At 48.6% G+C, this 18,313-nt stretch overlaps 1 protein-coding gene across 3 annotated transcripts in view; it reads right to left on the bottom strand.

Annotated features, from left to right (window-relative positions):
- Positions 1-18,313, bottom strand: part of ZNF423 (zinc finger protein 423) — a 209,807-nt gene that overhangs the window by 177,504 nt on the left and 13,990 nt on the right. The gene's annotated exons all lie outside the window — the stretch shown is intronic.

Here is an 18,313-nt window from a genome sequence, read left to right as displayed (position 1 = left end):
GTAATTAACACATTAACAATAGTTCTTCCGTGTTCAGAATTAAAAGAAAAAATACTCTTATAATGTGCAAGCGATTTCTGTAATATGGCAGTCATAAATAAGTGCATTTAAGGCTTGATGATGTGAAAGCTGTCAGAGCCAGGTGCTCAGCACTCACAAGCGACGTGTATATAACCTGCCTGTTAGGAGTTATAAAATTTCATTTCATTCTTACAAATAACGAAGAGACCAGCTGACAACAGGCAGGCTAGCTGAGAGCTCAGTCCTGCTGTTCCTGAAGTCAGTGGCAGCCTCACTGCTGCCAGACCGTGTGTTTGAAAGCGGTAACTGCAGAAATTCTTCTTTTTAATCATGAAAGTTGATCACCTTCATCTGCCTGCTCTGTCACCACGACACCAAAAGAATTTAAATCACCAGTCTTTATTTCCTGATGAAAAGTATTTATTCCTTGCACTGAACAACCTCTCACCTTTTATCTAAATACTGCTGGATATGAGTACAAGTCCTACATAATTCTGCAACTGAAATCAAAGCCATATTGCAAAGCCCCAAGCACAAGTGCTATTGAACAGGTGAGACGTGTGTGCCCAGCCCTGGAACCTGCTGCAGTGATTATTTACATTGATTATTCACATTTGCATCACAACATTCTTGATTTTATGCTTTTTCTCCATCTTTTCTCTTCCTTTGAGGAATTCCAGCATCCTTTAAACTTCTCTGTGGAGGCTGGTGTCATCAATGACATCAATGAGCTATTAGGAACAGAGGATATAGCTTACACAGGCAGTGCTTTGACAAATTTCGATTTTCTGTTCAGCCCTCACAAGCAGCACACACTGCACAGAAGGGCACAGTGCCGGCCATGGTGGGCTGCAGGTTTATTAACTAGGGGAGAACTCGCCACTTCTGCTCAAAGTCCTACTTCAGACAGCTCTGCTTTTTCCAAAAAGAAACAAATCCATGTTAGCACAAAGGCCATGTCAGGTAATTCCAGAAGGGCAGAAGCCCGTAAGCTGTGAACGTCCTGCAGCCACTGGCAGGGACGGAGCGGGTAGGATCACACCTGCGCTATCCTAGGGGCTCGCCCGCCATTTTGTGCTCGGTAAGCCGCCATCTTGTTAACATTTTGACCTATCTCTTAACAGAAAAACTCCGGATATAATAACCTAAGTACAGTTTCCTAAGTACTTATGTATCCTAAGTACAATTTCACTTTCATACAAATATCTCATTTTAACATGAAAATCCACATAAAGTTAGGAGGATTTTGCCCTGACCTAAATAATACTTCAGATACCTTACTCAGACAAGTGGAAGGTTTTAATTTTATTTTTTCCATGACTGATTTTTGGCTAGTTGGTTTGGACAGGTTTCTTTATTAGTTATTTTATGCTGGGTTTTTGTATTTCTTGATATTTTTTCTTAGAAGGAAGAGTGGGGAAAAGAGTCTACTGAAAAGACACAAAGGCAGTAAATTCAGTCACAATCAAGCCGCAGCACACAAGATCAGTGCTGGCCATCAGCAGTTGCAGCCACACGCTGCCTTTCACTTTGGCCAGACCCTGCAGACTGCCCCAGTCCTGGAGCTGCCTTGGGGCAGCCGGCTCCAGCAACACAGCAATTTTAGGGATCCCCTACACAAGTGCTAAGGGTTGAGCCTGCCTCTGCTGGCATTAACTGGCTCTGCTCCCTAATGACTGAAAAGGGGACAGAGAACACAGACGTGAAGGCGGCGGCTCCTAAACCCGCCCTGTGGCACTGCAGCCCTGCTTTGGGCTGTGGGTTCCTCCCTGCTCTGCGCGGAGCCACCACGCAGCCGACCGCACAGCACCTCCCGGCAAGGAGCCGGCAAGTCTTCCTCTGGCCGCTGCTTGCATCACTGTTCCCTTCTTTTATTTTCATTAGAATTTGTTATAACAAAGGAGAAGGGGTAAAAGGGTGGCTGAGGCTGGGACTAAGCTCCGGGAGGTCGGGCCTTGCCACAGGCACGCAGTGTGACCATAGGGAGGGTGCTCAGCCCCACCCGGCCTCTGCTCCCCTCTCCTCCACGAACACAACTTTGAGCTGAGAGGTTTGTCTGTGGCCACCTTAATCTGGATGTCAACCTTTATTAGTGAGTCACTGCTTGAACCGGTGTCACTGTGGTTTCACCTCGGCCATGACAGCAAGCAGAAGCCACAGAAATCAGAGGAACAGAGCGGGTTTTTTCCTCCCCAAAATCAGCCTGCACAGCCAAACAGCAACAGCTACAGCCTGCCCTCTGTTGTGCCCAGCCATTACGGGCCTCATGGGGAAGCCGGAGCTTTCCTGGGACAGTCGGAGGCTCAACGATGTGATGCTCACGTCGGGGACAGGGAGTCCCACGGCCATGCCTGGGGACAGGCACCTGGGGACCCCCGGGAGGGCATGGTGGGTTGGCAGCAGGTCCTGTGGCTGCGGCTGGGAAGGGTTCCCAGCTCTCGCTGTGGAGAACTGAGGCAGAACCACCCTTGGAGCATAATATCAGCCAGAGTAATTCACTTCAGTTGATTTTTCAGTTAAAGCTTCAGTTTCTTAATATTTTGGCTGTCACTCCTTGAAACCTAGTTTGACTCAGGTGGCCAGTTTGCATTACCACTCACTTTGTGGATGCTATTATTTAAGCAGCCGTAATGGGGGAAAAAAGCCCACGAAGAGGTACAAAGTGTTCGACGTGATTACTTTCACAATACGTAGCACAGTAGAATAACTCCCATTTCATTAGCAAGAAAATAGGCTTTCTGAGACACACCAGACGATCACAGTTGCCGAACCCAGGTACCAGACCCTGGCCCTGTGCTGGCTCACCTGGGGGCACGCAGACGTACACCCCACACCCCGATGCTCGGCCCCAGCAGGACACGGGCACAGCGGAGCCCCGCTGCCATCTGGCACATCCTGCAGCCTGGGAACACGGCAGGGAACCAGCATGGTTTCATAGGGAAAGCTGAGATTTCACAGAGCAACCAGAGATGTTGTATCTGCTTCACTGCTCTAAAGCACTAAACCTTCATATCAATGTCCACAGCACAGGATTTCTATATCTAAACCATCAGCTTTTGTGTTTGTTTTTTTTTTTTGTGTGTGTGTGTTTTTTTTTTTTGTTTGTTTTGTTTGTTTTGTTTTTGTTTTTCCCATTCTGCCCCCATTATTCCCCAGCACTGGGGGCCCCACTGCATGCCCCCCAAGCAGAGCAGATGAGGGATCTGGGCACAAGACCCAGGGCAAGGGCAGCACAGCCATGGCCAAGGGGTGACATCGCAGCATGACACTCCTGTGTACCCCAAATATTTGCCTTTTGCCCACTTGTCTCAGCCATCCTTGGCTCTCCAAGGATGCTGATTTAATTGCTAGGTCACGAGTGCTGCAGGCACAGAGATTTCAGTTCTTTGTGCTCAGAGAAACTTCTGACAGGCTTCAGCATCCATTTCCCCAAGAGCGAGAGCATCTATTTATGGGGCTACCATTACCTGCGCTCCATTCACAGCCACAGTGCTTATTTAACACTTTATCACTCCCAGGAAAGAAGTTAACCTTATCAAAGGAAGACGCTTCTGAACCAAATGTTGATTTCTAGATGCAATCAAGCTTTACAAGCGAGCAGCAGCCCTCAGCAATTCAGATGGCATGTGCGTGCTCCCTTATCCTATTACACAGGCTTCGAGGACCGGTTTAATTCTTCTCGTAACACAAAAACTCCCTGATACGCACACTAAACCTCCAGGAACAGTGGCTGTGTGAGGCCTGGCCAGGAGGCATCCCTACACGGGGCTGTGGCGAGGAGTTGCAGTTGGATGGAACCACGCCACTGCCCGCAGCCCGAGCTCGGGCACCATGAACCTGAGAGCCCGAGTGCCAAACACAGGTGCCATGCTTGGAGGATTTTGTCAGATGTTGTTTATGACAGACCGCTCTCAGACAAACTCAGGGAAGTCTCAGTGACGGCTGCGTGTTAGCTGCAACGCACGAGCCGAGATTCACTGCTCTCCCTCTAGAGAAATGCTCCAGCACCAGGCCCGCCTCCCAAGCCACTCACACAACGATCACGCATTTTCCCTGACCTGTCCGGGGGTATTTGCAAGCAAGATCTCTGTGACGTTCCCAAATCTTTGGGTTCTTCTCTGCCTTTCAGATGCACACCTCAGTGCTGTCTGACCCAGCCTCTGCTCTGCTGCAGCCTTCACACGAAGCCGTACGCTCCCAAACCCACACACCAGGCTGAGCCCCATGTGCCCAGCCGGGATCTGATCCTGCGAAACATGGAGCAGCTTCGATGCCAGTCAAGTCCAAGGGAGTGAAGGATGCTTAAAACTTTATGGATGGAGGGCTGCAAATCCACCAGTTCCCAGCTGCATGGCATGGCAGCAGCACACAGGCTGTTAGCCATCGTTACGCTGTAAATAGCCAAGTATTTTCCAGGCACATCTTGAGGTGCAGGTCGTGGGGCTTCACGGGGTATGGGAACACACACCAGAGAGCATGTCCTGGGGCATCCACCTCACCTCAGGAATGGACGGGAAGTGCTGGTGCCTCGCTGCTCATCCTCGCCCACGATCCGTCCCCTGCAGGAGCCCCAAAACCACGAGCTCGCCAGCACCTTTCCCTTGGCACTGTCACTCTCAGCTCGCAGAGGGGACGAGCCCAGCGGCTCCCTTGTCTCTCCCTGCTGCCCAGCCCCGTCAGCCATCGGTGGCCTCTGGCCAGCATTTTCTTCCCCCGTTAAATAGGGGCATTATACATCTGTGCTTTCACAGGCCAGCAGGCCAGGGAATAAGACAAGAGGGCTTACTGACATGGCTTATTTAGCTAGTTCAGAGCCTAAATTTGCACAAGTTCTCTAGCTGCTTTTCTCCAAAGTCAGTTACAGGGCTTGGCAGGGAACATGGTTTTTGCTGGCAAAGTCAGCCTTTTTGTGCAAAGGAGGGAGGAGTGGGGAAACCCAGGCTGCTGTGCTCAGTAGGTCAGGGAAAAAGAAAAATAAAAAAAAAAGGAAGAAGGATGAGACAAATGGAACAGAATTACAAAGGAAAAATGAGAAAGAAATGCAAAGAAATATAGGAACAGGAAAAGATGCAGAGATGATTAAGGAGAACAAAACAAACAACAAAATAAGGTAGCACTAGCAGGTTTATGCAAAGAAGATCTAATTATGGGTGGCTAAATCCTCCAGGACATTAATATTCCATCCTAATGTGTCTAGTTTCCTCCTTTCCAGACATGGCAGGGAGGAAATGAGAATCACTTAGATACACTGTTTAATGAGCAAATGATGGACGATCACCAAATACAGCCTGCCTGATAAGTATCCATTAGCTCCAGCCCGCACCGTAAATCTGCACGCAGCTAACAGGCCTGGGTCTTCAGCCACCACAGCGAAACTTCATGTAACTGCGAGCACATAACGGGATCCCTCGAAATAAAAGCCTGCTCTCGGTAACAGGAGGCAGGCTGCAGGACATCCATAATGGCTAATCACTGCCCTGCCCGCGGCCCACACACCTGACTCACCGGCCGCAGCATATTTATTCCCAGTGCTCATATTTAGTTTTTGTTTCTAATTCGCAGACTCCACTGGAGACATACATTTCCCATCAAAATCTATTATGTAAATAAATACGAGTGCACGGCGTAATAAAACACAGGCAACGTTTCAGTTTACTCTCAGGATCAGCATCTTAAACGTGCGATACATTAAGCTCGTGGCTCCTAGAAGTGAACAGGCAGATACCTTGTCTGGGTGCTTTTAGAGATCTGGGAGCAATTCTCACCCCCCACCACCACTGCCCTCGGCTCTGAGGCAGGGGGTTGGGAGCACCCAGGGGTGCCCTGCAGCCCCAGGGGAGCACCCAGGGGTGCTGTGGCAGCCCCAAGTGGGCAGGGGGCCGCGGGCGGGCGGCTGGCAAGGCCGGAGGGAGGCGAGAGCCGGCTGCCTGCGGGCGCGCTCCTCTCTCATTACGTGCATTTCTAAGGCAACTGTCACCATAGTGTCTGCGCCTTCTTTCAAAAATAGATCTACTATGAGTAAACAGCCGTTTTAAAGCTCAAGTGAAACAAAACAGGTGAATCTGACGTCCCCCACGTCGCTCGTAAAACATGTATTTTACTTCAGCAACCAACAGTTTAAATGTTCTCATTCCATCTGGAATGCTGGTGGAGGACAAACCCGGTTACGTGTTGAAATCGGGGGGATCCATTTGAGAAAGCAGAAGAAGGAGGAACTGGCACACCTACAGCTCCATGCCAGGACCCTGTGCCAGGGGGCGATGCTGCAGCCTGAGGGGTGATCCCCTGCTCTGCCAGCAGGCCAGCAGCAGGCCCACATCCCCAGAGGACAGCGGGGTGAGACGTGTGATGAGTGACGGACCAGGGGTGGGTCAGCAAGCACAGATGCTGAGCTGCTGCTCCAGCACTCGCGGCTCCGATGCCTCCCTTCACGTGCTGAGGAGCACGAAGAACACGGGGCGTACATCAGGAGGCAGCAGAGCCAAGAGCTGTGCCCGGCTTTTTGGTTGCTTTGTTAACCCAACGCAAAGAAGTGGCTGCAACGAAGCGACGTCTCAGAACCAAACCAGAGCACCGCAAAGTTCAAACAAACTGGGCTTCGCTCCGAGGGGGGCAGAGTCTCACCAGACCCATCTATGGCGTGTTTGGCTTCTCCAGTGCAGAGAGGGAAAAAAAAAAGAAAAAAAAGAAAAGAAAAAGAAAACAGGAAAGAGCACTGTTTTTACATTCAGGCTATAAAGTCTCCCTACAAACAGGACACCTAATAAAATAATTTACATGTGCTTGCCCTATCTTGAGGCAGCTAATGAGGATGCTGAGGGTTCACGTCTAACAGACTGCCGACACAAAGCAAGAAGGCTTTGAAATTAATTTACATGTGCTTTTTATCGAAATAGGAACTAACCCTGGGGAGAACAGAAGTAGACAACTAGGACCTGCAGACGGGCAGCATGGCTGTAACTCCTTACTCCTCATCCTGCCCTAGTGGCAAGAGACCGTGCCACCCGAAACACCGACCGGGACCACGCGCTGCTCCCCACTGCTGCCGACTGCCGTCACCCCGGACCGCAGGGTTCCTGCTTCATCAAAGCCTAGTGCAGCTCTGAACTCAAAAGCTGCCTCCTCCTTTCCTCCAGCAGCGAGCAGCAAAGCCTCCCCCAAAATCGCTCCTGCCTCATTGCCAATTTTCCCCGTGCGTTTCACTGGGATGGGCAGGAGCAGGCACGGGGCCTCCCATGGCAGCAGCACCCCAGCACCCAGCCACTCGCAGCTTCCCCTCACCAAGCTTTTGGACTTGTGCTCAAGTTCGACATCGCAACAATTCACACCGCACATGTGATAAAAAGAACAGAAGACGACCAAAACAGCAGCGACTGCCTCAGGGGCATGGATGGCATGGCAAGCTGCACAGCCCTGCTCTTACAGACCTCTGCCTCTTCCTCCACCCTCCTCAAAAGCAGGTTTGGGGGTCAGGATGCCCGCACCCCTCATGCCTGCGTCCCCACCGACACCCCATCCAGCACCAGGGCTGCTCAGCAGAGCTGGAAAGAGTCTCCAGCTGGATCTCTTCCCCTTGGCCTAAAGAAATGCACTGCTCCTTGCTGCTAATCCTTCCAACTCAGTGTGTTTTTTTTTTTTTAAATTGGTCAGCTCTGTTTCCAGAGCAGGTAGCACAGGAAAAGGAAGAGAGGAGGCCTTTCCTGACCAGCCACGTTAATTAGAGCCGTGAGGGCTTGGAAAAACCCATCTGGCGAGTGGTGTTATTTCCCCTTACCCCTCCTCTTTGGTGCTGGTCCCCGTCTGAACGAAATGAGTTTCCCAAAGCACAGCCACGCTGGGCTGCCGCTGTGCCGGCTCCACACCCGATGATGGGACAGGGGCAGCTGTTGTGGGGGAGCAGACGTTTTGGGGCTGTTGGCAGGGGTCTGTGGCTCTAGCAAACAGCTCCCTGTGGCTCTTTGTGCATGCAGGCGTGTGCACGCCTCTGTGCGCGGGTATGGCAACACTCCCCAGGCGCTCTCATTCTAATGCTGCTTTCTCCCCAGATGAAAATATACATATTCTTATTAAGAAAAAAAAATGTGTGAAGTATAAATTTGCATCTATGATCATTTCTGTTTCATAAATTGTACTTTAATAATAAAACAATGCGCTCTTCTGAACTGCCTGATAAACGCTCACAGGAAGGTCAGCCTCTCGTACACAAGCCTCAATATTTTGACGAAGGAACGCACAAGTGGTATAAATTAAATACCACAGGGTAAAATACAGATAAAAGGGTAGATAAAAGCCGGTCCGAGAGCTCACACATGGGGAATCCAGCACCTCCTCCTGCGCCACGAGAAGTGTCTGGGACCCCCCAGAAGGACCCATGGGCAGGGCAGCGCTGCCGGGGTGTCACCGCCCCGGCCCGGAGAAGCCCCCCAGCGGAGATTTGTCTCCTTGAAAGACGAGACTTGTGGCCGCATTACAGCGAAAGAAATTACAGTGAGGGAGAGAACGTTTTATATATCACATATATCCCTTCGTAGCGTCAAATTTAATTTGAAGAAAAACCAAGGCAGCCGCCATAAAGTGGAAACTAATATTTTTTATGACCCCTTAACAACCTGTCCTTAGTGCTAACATACCATAAATAAATTTCAACGTCTTGTTATACACGTAGTTTATTTTAAACAAGACTAAAAGGGGAACACAGTTCTTATTGAAAACCGGCGCACACACAAAGAAGGGGGAAAGCTGGCTTTGAAAAACTTAATCCCAAAACCTACTCTTTTCTATTCGTATTAATCTCACAACCTTTCCATCGAAGCGAAACATGGAAAGAGTTTCCAAATATTTTATAATTCTGAATGGATTTCCCCCGTGTAACAGTAATAATATTTTTACAGCTAAAAGATCCACTGATTTAATAAGTGTGATTTGTGTATTTAGAAAATTCATTAGAGCAGACGTTTCCCGACATTTTCAGATTTATTTATTTATTTAGCCTAATTTGGGTACACTACTTCAAAAGAACGCTTAGAGCTTCCCAGTTCCTTAGTCACTCACTAATAACATCTAATAATTAATAAAGACATGTAAATTCTTAACTCCCAGAACTATTCCAAACTTACTATCAGTACGCTTCGTGTCATGTCTCACTTATGGATATCTGCATTACTTTGTTTCATAAAACGCTGAAGGGACACGTACTTATCTCGCTCTCCACCGCGAGCGAACACCCAGGCACGCTGCAGCCGCTCGGGCGCGGGGCCGAGGCTGCACCAGGCTGCGCCTCCCAGCCTGCAAAGCCTCACAGGCAGCAGCGCAGGATCACAGTCCGGGTCGTGCCAGGCTGTGGCCCTCGTGTGAAAACACGCCTATAAAGACGGGGCAGGGGACGTGCGCCTGTTCAGCCCTTGCGCAAAAATGTGGGTGCTACTCGTGGGTTGGGATGAAGGCAGATTGGGAGGGAAAGCAAACACTGCAAAAGCGGAGCATGAGGAGGAATTCAGGTGCTGCCTCCCACCGCAGGCAGATGTTCCACCACGGCCAGGAGAGCGGAGCCACCACACACAACGGGTGTGCCATCGCTCCCAACGTCCCCGCTGCTCCTTCCTCTCCCCCTGCTTCTATCACGAGCACACTCCATGGCACAGCAGAGCTGGGGTCCCTCAGCATCCCTCAGCACCCCAGCCTGCTCGCTGGTGGGCAGGGCACGGAGCAGAAAGGACTGGGCTCCGGGCAAGCACACTCAGCAGCAGCTACGACATCCGCCTGCTATCGGCAGTTTTCATCACAAATCCAAAGCAGAGCGCCACAGGAGCTACTAGGAAGTAAATTAACTCCGTCCCAGCCAAAAGCAGGGTGGGCGAGTACATCTGGACAGGAAAGGCCCAGCTGAAAAGTATAAAAGCCCCGGACAGCAGCTCTGAAAGCATCTGTGGAAACAAAGAGGGCACCGAGGGCAGCAGCAAACACCCTCATTTTCCTCCTTACAGCCCCTTCTGCACCTGCCTCCAGGGTTATTAAAATCCCTATTCCATGGATGGGGACCACGGGGAATAACATCAGCTCAATCCATCTTTACTCGGAGGCAAATTATTTTGTGTCTACTCCTCTCTGACAAGTGCTCTTGTCAGTGCTTTGTGTTCTGTAACGTTTCTGTGTCATATTTATTTGCTTGTTTTGATTTCTGGTCCTCTGTCGGAAGGAAGGCTGCCAAGAACGTAAGTCCTGTCTCTGAGCAGTCCTGCTGAGCCTGGGAAATGGGGCGTGGGCACTTCCAGACGCAGCAAAAGGCAGTACGTTGACAGAAGCGTCCCTAAAGAAACACAACTTTCACCAAGTTTTGCATTTGAAGTTCAGTGGACTACACGAACAGTACTTGGAAGAAGACTGAGAAGAGCCCCAGTGTCCTAAAGAAGAGGGAGCACAATGGGTATTATGAAGCGACACCCGAGTAAGCTTCCCACACCAGGAACACGTGCAGGTGCAAGGTTATTCACACACGGACAAACCGCAGTCTGGTGGTAATTTCACTGCATGCGAGACAAGTCCCCCCAGATTTCAGCTGTTTCTATCACAGCCTCCCATAATCTGCAAGTCTCTTCCTCAAAGCCAAACAGAAAAAAAAAGAAAAAAATGCACCAAAGCTCCTTACCTTTCAATACAAATAGCTTTCTTCCAATCTAGCCACTATAAAAAAGTGTTCTGATAATTAATTTGCACTCAAGGCAAACAGGGTTACTTAGCCGAACTAATGTCTTTTCCCTGGAAAGTTTCACCCATAGCCCAGGGGTCAGTGAAGCAGAGTTCCTCTACAAATTTTTATGACATCTGAATATATTTCCCATCCACACTTGTATTCTTCCCTGTTAACGAGATTTCTCTGTTCTCTTGGTTTTCTGCTAGAGTTACACAACCTTATGGAAACCCTGCAGTAATAGGAGCCCTATTTGCGCTCAGCCCATGCTAATTCATGCTCCTCGACTCAGGCACGCTTTGGCCATGCATACGCCGGCACAGGAACAACTCCCAGTCCCGCTGACAAATGAGCTCTTTAAATAATAATACTGCAGAAAGGGGATCGACTGCCTCCATCCCTTCTGCATGCATTATGGACTTCGCGGCGTTCTGGGAAGCCATCACTTTGTATTAGTGCTGACTGGTTTCAGGGATGGGCTGTTAAGGTGAGCGTCAGTCAAGTGGATATAAAACTTGCCATTGATCAGAAAGCTGACCCTGTAATCGATAACGGTGCAGACATCCTTCCCCCTCCATCACACTAGTTATTTGTCTAAAAATGTGACTTCTTTTAAGACAAGGCTTTGTGATAGTCTACTTGGGATGTGGCAGATGAAAACTTTTGTTGTAGATAAATGCAGTAATCACCAGAATTTGACTGCGCTCAGGAAGCCTTGAGCTGGCCACCACCCAGCACCACCAGCCCCATGGGGGCTTCCCAGTACCGGCACCACCACAGGATGAGCACCCTGCCTGGCCTTACTCATCCCTGTGGCTTGGGGGCACACAGCCGAGCACCCCACAGACTAGTAAAATTGTGTCTTAGGCAAGATTCAGGGCGAGGAGGCAGCGGACACCGTACTGAAGTCTGGACAGTTCTGCTCATCTTTCCCCAGAGTGTCCGACACCTGGAAAAGCTGGCATGGGCTGCAGCTCCTTAGACCTTGTGTCTAAGTGGGGGGAGGAGTAGGGGGGAGTCTCCCACTGTTTTTAACGCATGCCTGTGCATTAGTATTTTTAGATTAAAAAAAATATATATTTTTTCTAAATGAGTTATTCTTTTTCATACCTGGGCTTACGCGATAGATACTGCTCAGAACCACAAATCAGTCTCCTAGAGCACCACACCTCCACCCACTAATCTGAACCCAGATACTGCTTTATGAAGTCTGCGTTTAGGCTGGTGGCACGAGTAGGAGTGTGGAGTGAAGGCTTCAGCCCTAACCAGGCATCGCTCACCTACCTGGGCACAACCCGAGCACAAACCAGCAGCAGGGTAAGCGCTGCACAGCCCAAACGCTAACAGGGCACCCGGCCCTCTGAAAGGACAGAGTGGAGGGGAGCATCTGCAGCGATACCATTTACAAACCCCTTCACTTGGTGAAATGTCACCAAAGCAGCGCCTCCCACACGCCCCGTGTCCACACCCCCCACAGCCGGCTCCGAGTGCCGTGACACCCCCAGTACCTTGGTTAGCTGCAGATCGTCCCCCGATGGCACGCGTGCTGACATGGCTGGGTTGGTAATATTGCGTTACTCAGACAGGTAATTAACTTCATTTAAAACTAACTGGAAACAACACCGGTTAATATTCCTTGATCTTTGTTACTGTTGTACTGTCATCAAACCACCAGCTATAAGTTAGCAGTCAGTGGGGAAAAAAAAAAAAAAAAAAAAACAAACAACCGAACTTCTGGCAGCCAGAACCATTTTCAAAATCAAAATAAGAGCTTTTAATAACTCCAAAATAGCGTGATGTGTTTTGAACAACAGCTTTTCATTTCAGTAAGCTTATATTATAGTATGTGTCTCCTTGAACTAAGAGATCATTTGTTTAAATTGCTTGATTATACATAATGATCCTTCTCTTATAAAAGAAGATTCAACATTGCCACTGGGGGAGAGGGTGGAAAAATGCAGAGAATTTTACAAGAAAGAAAAACAGCTTACAGCTCTTGCAGTAATAAAACATTAAGAAAATTTTCATTTGACTGTTGAACAAAACAGCTAGAAACATCTCGTTCTACCACAAATATTAACACTAACTCACCATTCACAGGGAATAATGTACAGTTTTGATCAAGCTATAGAATCCACAAGCTCACAAAATATTTAATTTTAAATATATAGCATAGAATTACTCCAACAACTTTTGCCATCACCTCCTGCCACTCTACATTTCCTAAACCTCGAGCCTAATTCACACATGAAGTCAGAGTATTTTAGTTTTAACCTAATAGCAATTGGACATAATTTAATACAAATCTGCCAAAAAGGGTACAGTTTCAAAGCAGTCTTTTACACTTTTACGGTCTGAAATGAGAACAAAAATTTTAATTTCATAAAATTTGAGAGTGAAAAAAATGAAATCGTTTACCAGCAAGTCAGAGAACAGCTTACACGTACATTACAAAAGTCTGCTGAAAAGGTCCCACAGGGCAGACAGGAAAAATAAGAGCTTACAGAATGAAAGTCTGGCAAAGAGGTAACTTTTAAGAGGCAAAAACATGGATTTTGTGTCTCCCTACATTTAATTGAGCTAATTGCAGGACAAAAAAAGATGGGCCCTGCTCCCAGATGAGAAAAGGCTGGCAGGGAGTGATGTGCTGATCCCGGGGACGTTGCTTGCTGCTCTGGGTCCTTCCAGCGACACGGGAGCAGCCGCAGGTTGCCCACGCTTGTCTGGCCGACTGCAGCTCTCACTGGCACCTGGCGAGCCCTCACACTGCCACCAGCAGCCCCCCCAAATGTCCCCCATGGATCAGGGAGCTTCGGGTGCATCTTGCCAAGGGAAAAGGGAGGGAGAACCACCAGGGAAAAGAAGTGAGCTTTTGGAGAGAGGTCTTGGTGACCTACACATAAATATGCAAAGCCAAGGAGAATGCCAAAGCCTTTGTACCATCCCCTCCTCCCCCGTTCCCACCAGACATTACTGCCTCCTGAGCATCACTCACCGCCTGTCCGTGTGCCTTACGCAAGGTGAGAACAAGACAAAGATGCTCCACAGCTGCAGCCAGTGCGTGCACGGAAGGGCCAAACCAACTGCAGACATCAAAGCTCTCATGTCTTCAAATAACAGAATTGCCATCACAGCGACATGTACCCAAAATGCTGCTACTTCTTGTGCTAAACAACCAGGGCACCATTTTCACAGCGCGTGCAGCTCAGTGCTGGCTCCCACCAGGCACTCAAACATGATGCGATACATGCATAGCTTCAACTTTTTTAATACGGAGCACCTAGTTCAGGGCTGTGTAACTATCTGGTGGCCCAGGTTTTGCACTGTTGTCTGACACTTCCCAAATATTCCAGCCCCTTCCTGGCTACCCAGTCTGCTCTTTTCGGAGCAGTGGCTGCTGAGCAGGGCAGCTCCCATGGGCAGGCCCTGCAGCTGCCACAGGATGGTCCCACCACGGCCAGGGCTGCCAGCCTGTGCCCCAGCCTGCCGGGCAGCTTGCTCACCCGCCCAGCCCCTCTGCACAGCCAGGTTTCGGCAAACGAAGGGTTCAAAAAAAAAAAAAAAAAAATTAAAAAAAAAAATGACCTTTCAGAGTTGCAACTTGGCTTGCAGAACTTCCCCACCCCATCCTGAAACTGCTAAACATTTACATTTTTAATTCAATGTACAAAAATAAACAAGCACCAGGAGTTACAAACAGCCATGCTGCAGTCCCAGGCAAGCCCCTCCCGCTGCTCCCCAGCACCCAGTCCCTCCTGCACCACAACCAGGCTGCTCCTGGACCCAGCCGGGCACCGTGGCCAGGACCAGGGTGCACCCACGACCCCTGCCCAGGGCTGTGCAGCACCAGCCCCTCGCTGCTACCCCCAGCACAGATACCAGCTGCTGCCCCAGCACCGAGTACAGGCTGGTACGTGCCCACCCACACCCATACCGACACAGGGATGAGCACCTGAAGGGCAGCCCTTCCCTTCTCATCTCAATGAAAGCTGTTACTAAACATTTTTCTACAAGATTGGATTGCGTTCTGCAAGTGTTTCAAGGTATCCAGTGGTTTTCCTGGAGAGTATAGAAGACAAAATCACCTGTACCACCACCTTTCCAGCAGCAATATGCACGTATACCCTAACACATGCATTTTGGCTGAGAAACTGGTAAGTCCCCTAGACAATAACAGCACACCTTCATTAAGTTTCTCTTCCAAGCCCCAAGGATGGGAGCCAGTAGAGCACTAAATGTATGTGGAAGTTTTAAGGTCAGCATTGTGTAAATCCTTGCCTTCGGTGTCCCATCAGCAGTCAGCCCCTGCCGGTGTCCCCAGCCCACCAAGGCCACGCATCCACTAATGCTCCTCCCTGTAAGGATGCTCTGCTTGGCCAATGCCCCAAGCCACAGCGGGGACCCCATGGTGGCAGCCACAAGCACCCTGCAAACACCAGGGCACAGGAAAGGCAGAGAGCACAGCAGCAGTCAGGAGACACCAGGTGCCAGGGGGTCACTGGGCTTGGAGAATATGCGATATGAAAAATAATTAACTGGGCCACGAAACACTGCCATCATTTCCAGTATTAAAAATATAATCTTGCATATTAAAACAAATCAACTGAAATCCAATTGATAACTCAGTGTCCTCAGTATTTCCTCCAGACAGCTAATTTAATTAATCTTTTTGTTCTCTTGGATATAGATTTTAGATTTGCATTCTGCCATCAGAAAATAGCTTGTGCAATACTACAGGATCCTCACAAAGCAAATACATTTGTACATGGATTGGATTTTATTCCCTTGGCTGAAATGCTGATCATTTAGAAGCAAGAATGTTGCTGCCGCACACAGGATGTCACTCAGGATGTGACAGTTTCCTCTTGTTTCAAGCTACTTTTTGAAAAAAAAAATCCTTCTTAAATTAGAAACAAAGTATTGCTTTTGATCAGCAGCAGCAGAGACTGCAAGCACGCTGGGCCCGATCCGGTTATCTGCGAATTTCACTTTCAACTCTGACGGAAATTAAATGGAAATTAAACACGGTGCGGCAGAATTGCTTCCCTACAACGCGGTCGAGGCGTTAGGCCCGCTGCCGCACCGGTGCCACTCCTGCCCGCGTTCCTGGGGCCATCAGGGCCCAGCCCCGCAGAGCAGGACCCCCAGGGCCGCTGGCCCCAGCAGGGCGGGCTCCTCTGGGGCTGCACGGCTTCGGCCCGAGGAGACAGCCTGCCGCCGAGCTCCTTGCAAGGGGTCAATTATTTTTTTTCAACACGAGTACGATAAGACATCCCTCCCTTTCATTCAGCTACACTGGCTTCATTGTTGCCTGGTTATTTTGCGAAGCTCAAGCGAATACGTGCAAATAGAAGAATCCAGTAATGCAGAGGCACAGACCCGAAATTGCATTTTGTGGGAACGTTTGAAAAAGTCAGGCCAGACTGCAATTTTTCCAGGTATTTCCAAGGCAAATCTGGATTGGACCCAAATTTGCAGTGGACCCTAAATTAGCTGCCTTTTCTCAACCTGTGCAATCCTGATAACTTAACTTGAGAGGGGCACATCCCATATTGCTTCAAAACTCACTTATCCTTGACTCTCCTATGTTTGTCTTGGTAGAACCGTGCTTGAATAACCCATTTGTTGGGCTAACATAACATTTTGCTTGGCTTGCAAGCTGTATCTGGGTAAACGCACATTTCCCCATCTCATTTTTTGATCGTTTTCTTCTGCAGGCATTTAATTGGGCTCACAAAGATGTTTGCAGAAGTTTAAATGAGGCATAGTTAGAGCTTTCAAAAATACATATAATTACCCACACCTACAATTTCTAAAGAAAAAATAAGTCTACATAAGCAACGATCCTGAAGGGCTCAGCGGGATATTTGCAAAGTTTCAGTTAAACATTAGTGGCAGCGCATTTAGAGCTTACAGCAGATAAAGAGACATTCACAGAAGCCAGCAACGTAACATTTCCACATTAGTATCATTGCATCGCCACCTGAACCCACCGCAGCGGTGCAAGGACCGAGGAACATGGGCGATCTCTTCCCAAGAAGCTGAACTCTGCAGTTGTGTGGGGCGTTATCCAGCTCTTTAGAAACGGTGATGCGGCCATACGTCCTGTCCCTCTCCCAAACAGTAATGGGACTCACAACGAGCAAAGTACCACGCTGAAGTGAGCCAAACGCGGAGATTTTTGCAGAATTCAGGCCAGTGGCAAAGCCTGATAGCTGGGCATAAGGCAGGGCCCTGACGTTACTGTCACAGAAAGCAGTTGGGCACACAGAAAGGCAGGACCTCATCTGCCTGATGAGAGCTGAGGGGACAGAGAAAGCAAGCTCAGAGTGCCCGGACAGCCTCTCACACTCATTTGCTGATCAACAGAAATCCCCGTAAAATAAATGGACATGGAGCTGTATAAGCTTCTGTCAAAAGGATTCAAGGGATAAAGAGGGTTAGACCAGTCTGAACTAGAGCCCTGTTCTGCAGGGCTGTGGGCTGCTGGTAACGGAGCGCAAAGGAGGTGAGGAATCGCAGAACTTCTCTTCACTAGCAGCAACAGCACCGATCCTGCAGGAAAGCATGTGGCACTCCTCCCCATGAAGGAAATCCCTCCAAGGCAGCGCTGGAGCCATCCCTGCTCTCACTTCACCTCACACTCTGCACCCATGGGGCAGCCAGGCCCAAGGAGATCTGGTGAGGGCACCACCACCACGCTGCCCCCACTGCACCCCGTGCCCCTGCTGCGGCCATCACAGGGCGAGACCAGGGTGGCAATTCCTCTTACTGTGCAGATTGGACATTTTTCTTAGATTTCTGTGTGCCTTCAAATATTCCTCTCATAAACTGACTATAAACCAAGTAAGGACTCCATAATTCCTAAAAGAAACTTTTTTTTTTTTTTTTTTTTAAAAAAGAGGGATGGAAGTGGGGAGGGAAGAGCGTAAAAAAAAAAAAAAAAAAAACAAAACAAGCAGGTATATTTCTTGTGGGATATGCACTACAGATGAAATGCAAAGTGAGTCTCACCCTCCCTGGAGGGTCTTTTTTCAAGAGGGAGAATAATAATAATGTAGTAATAATAAGCACTTATATAGCGCTTTACATTTTCAAAGCGCTGTGCAAACATCAACTAATGGGACACGGTAGAATAAGTAGTGTCTAAAATGAGTTTACGTACTGCATTATATTTTTCTACAAAGTGGTTGGGACTGTTTTTAAAATTAAATTCCCTTACATATTGATACTTGTGCAAATGGATTCTCTGCTAAAGCAGTGCAACAACAACATTTCTGTATTAGCTATACTTCACAACTTGCATATTTCCAAATTCTGTTTCAAAGCGAATTGTTTACATAGCTTCATAGTCAAAAAGCATACTTTGTTCTAAGAACAATAGGTGTGTTAATCAAGTCCTTAGGATAATGCATCAGACACTTAGAGATACATGCCAGTGTTTTCTAAGAAAAAAAGTTTGTTTTTTTTTTTAAATGTATTAAATCAAAAGGAGTTTTTATGAGAGAAATAAAACAAATATTAATGGTTCTCCATATTCCTGCCCTGAAGACAGAATATAGCACACACGGCCTCCTCAATAAGAGGCTGCCCACAGAGGACAGA

Source organism: Aythya ferina (genome assembly GCF_964211825.1).
Source record: "Aythya ferina genome assembly, chromosome: 12".
Taxonomy (NCBI): domain Eukaryota; kingdom Metazoa; phylum Chordata; class Aves; order Anseriformes; family Anatidae; genus Aythya; species Aythya ferina.
The sequence above is the reverse complement of the archived record's forward strand: the minus strand, read 5'-3'. Positions and strand labels throughout refer to the sequence as shown.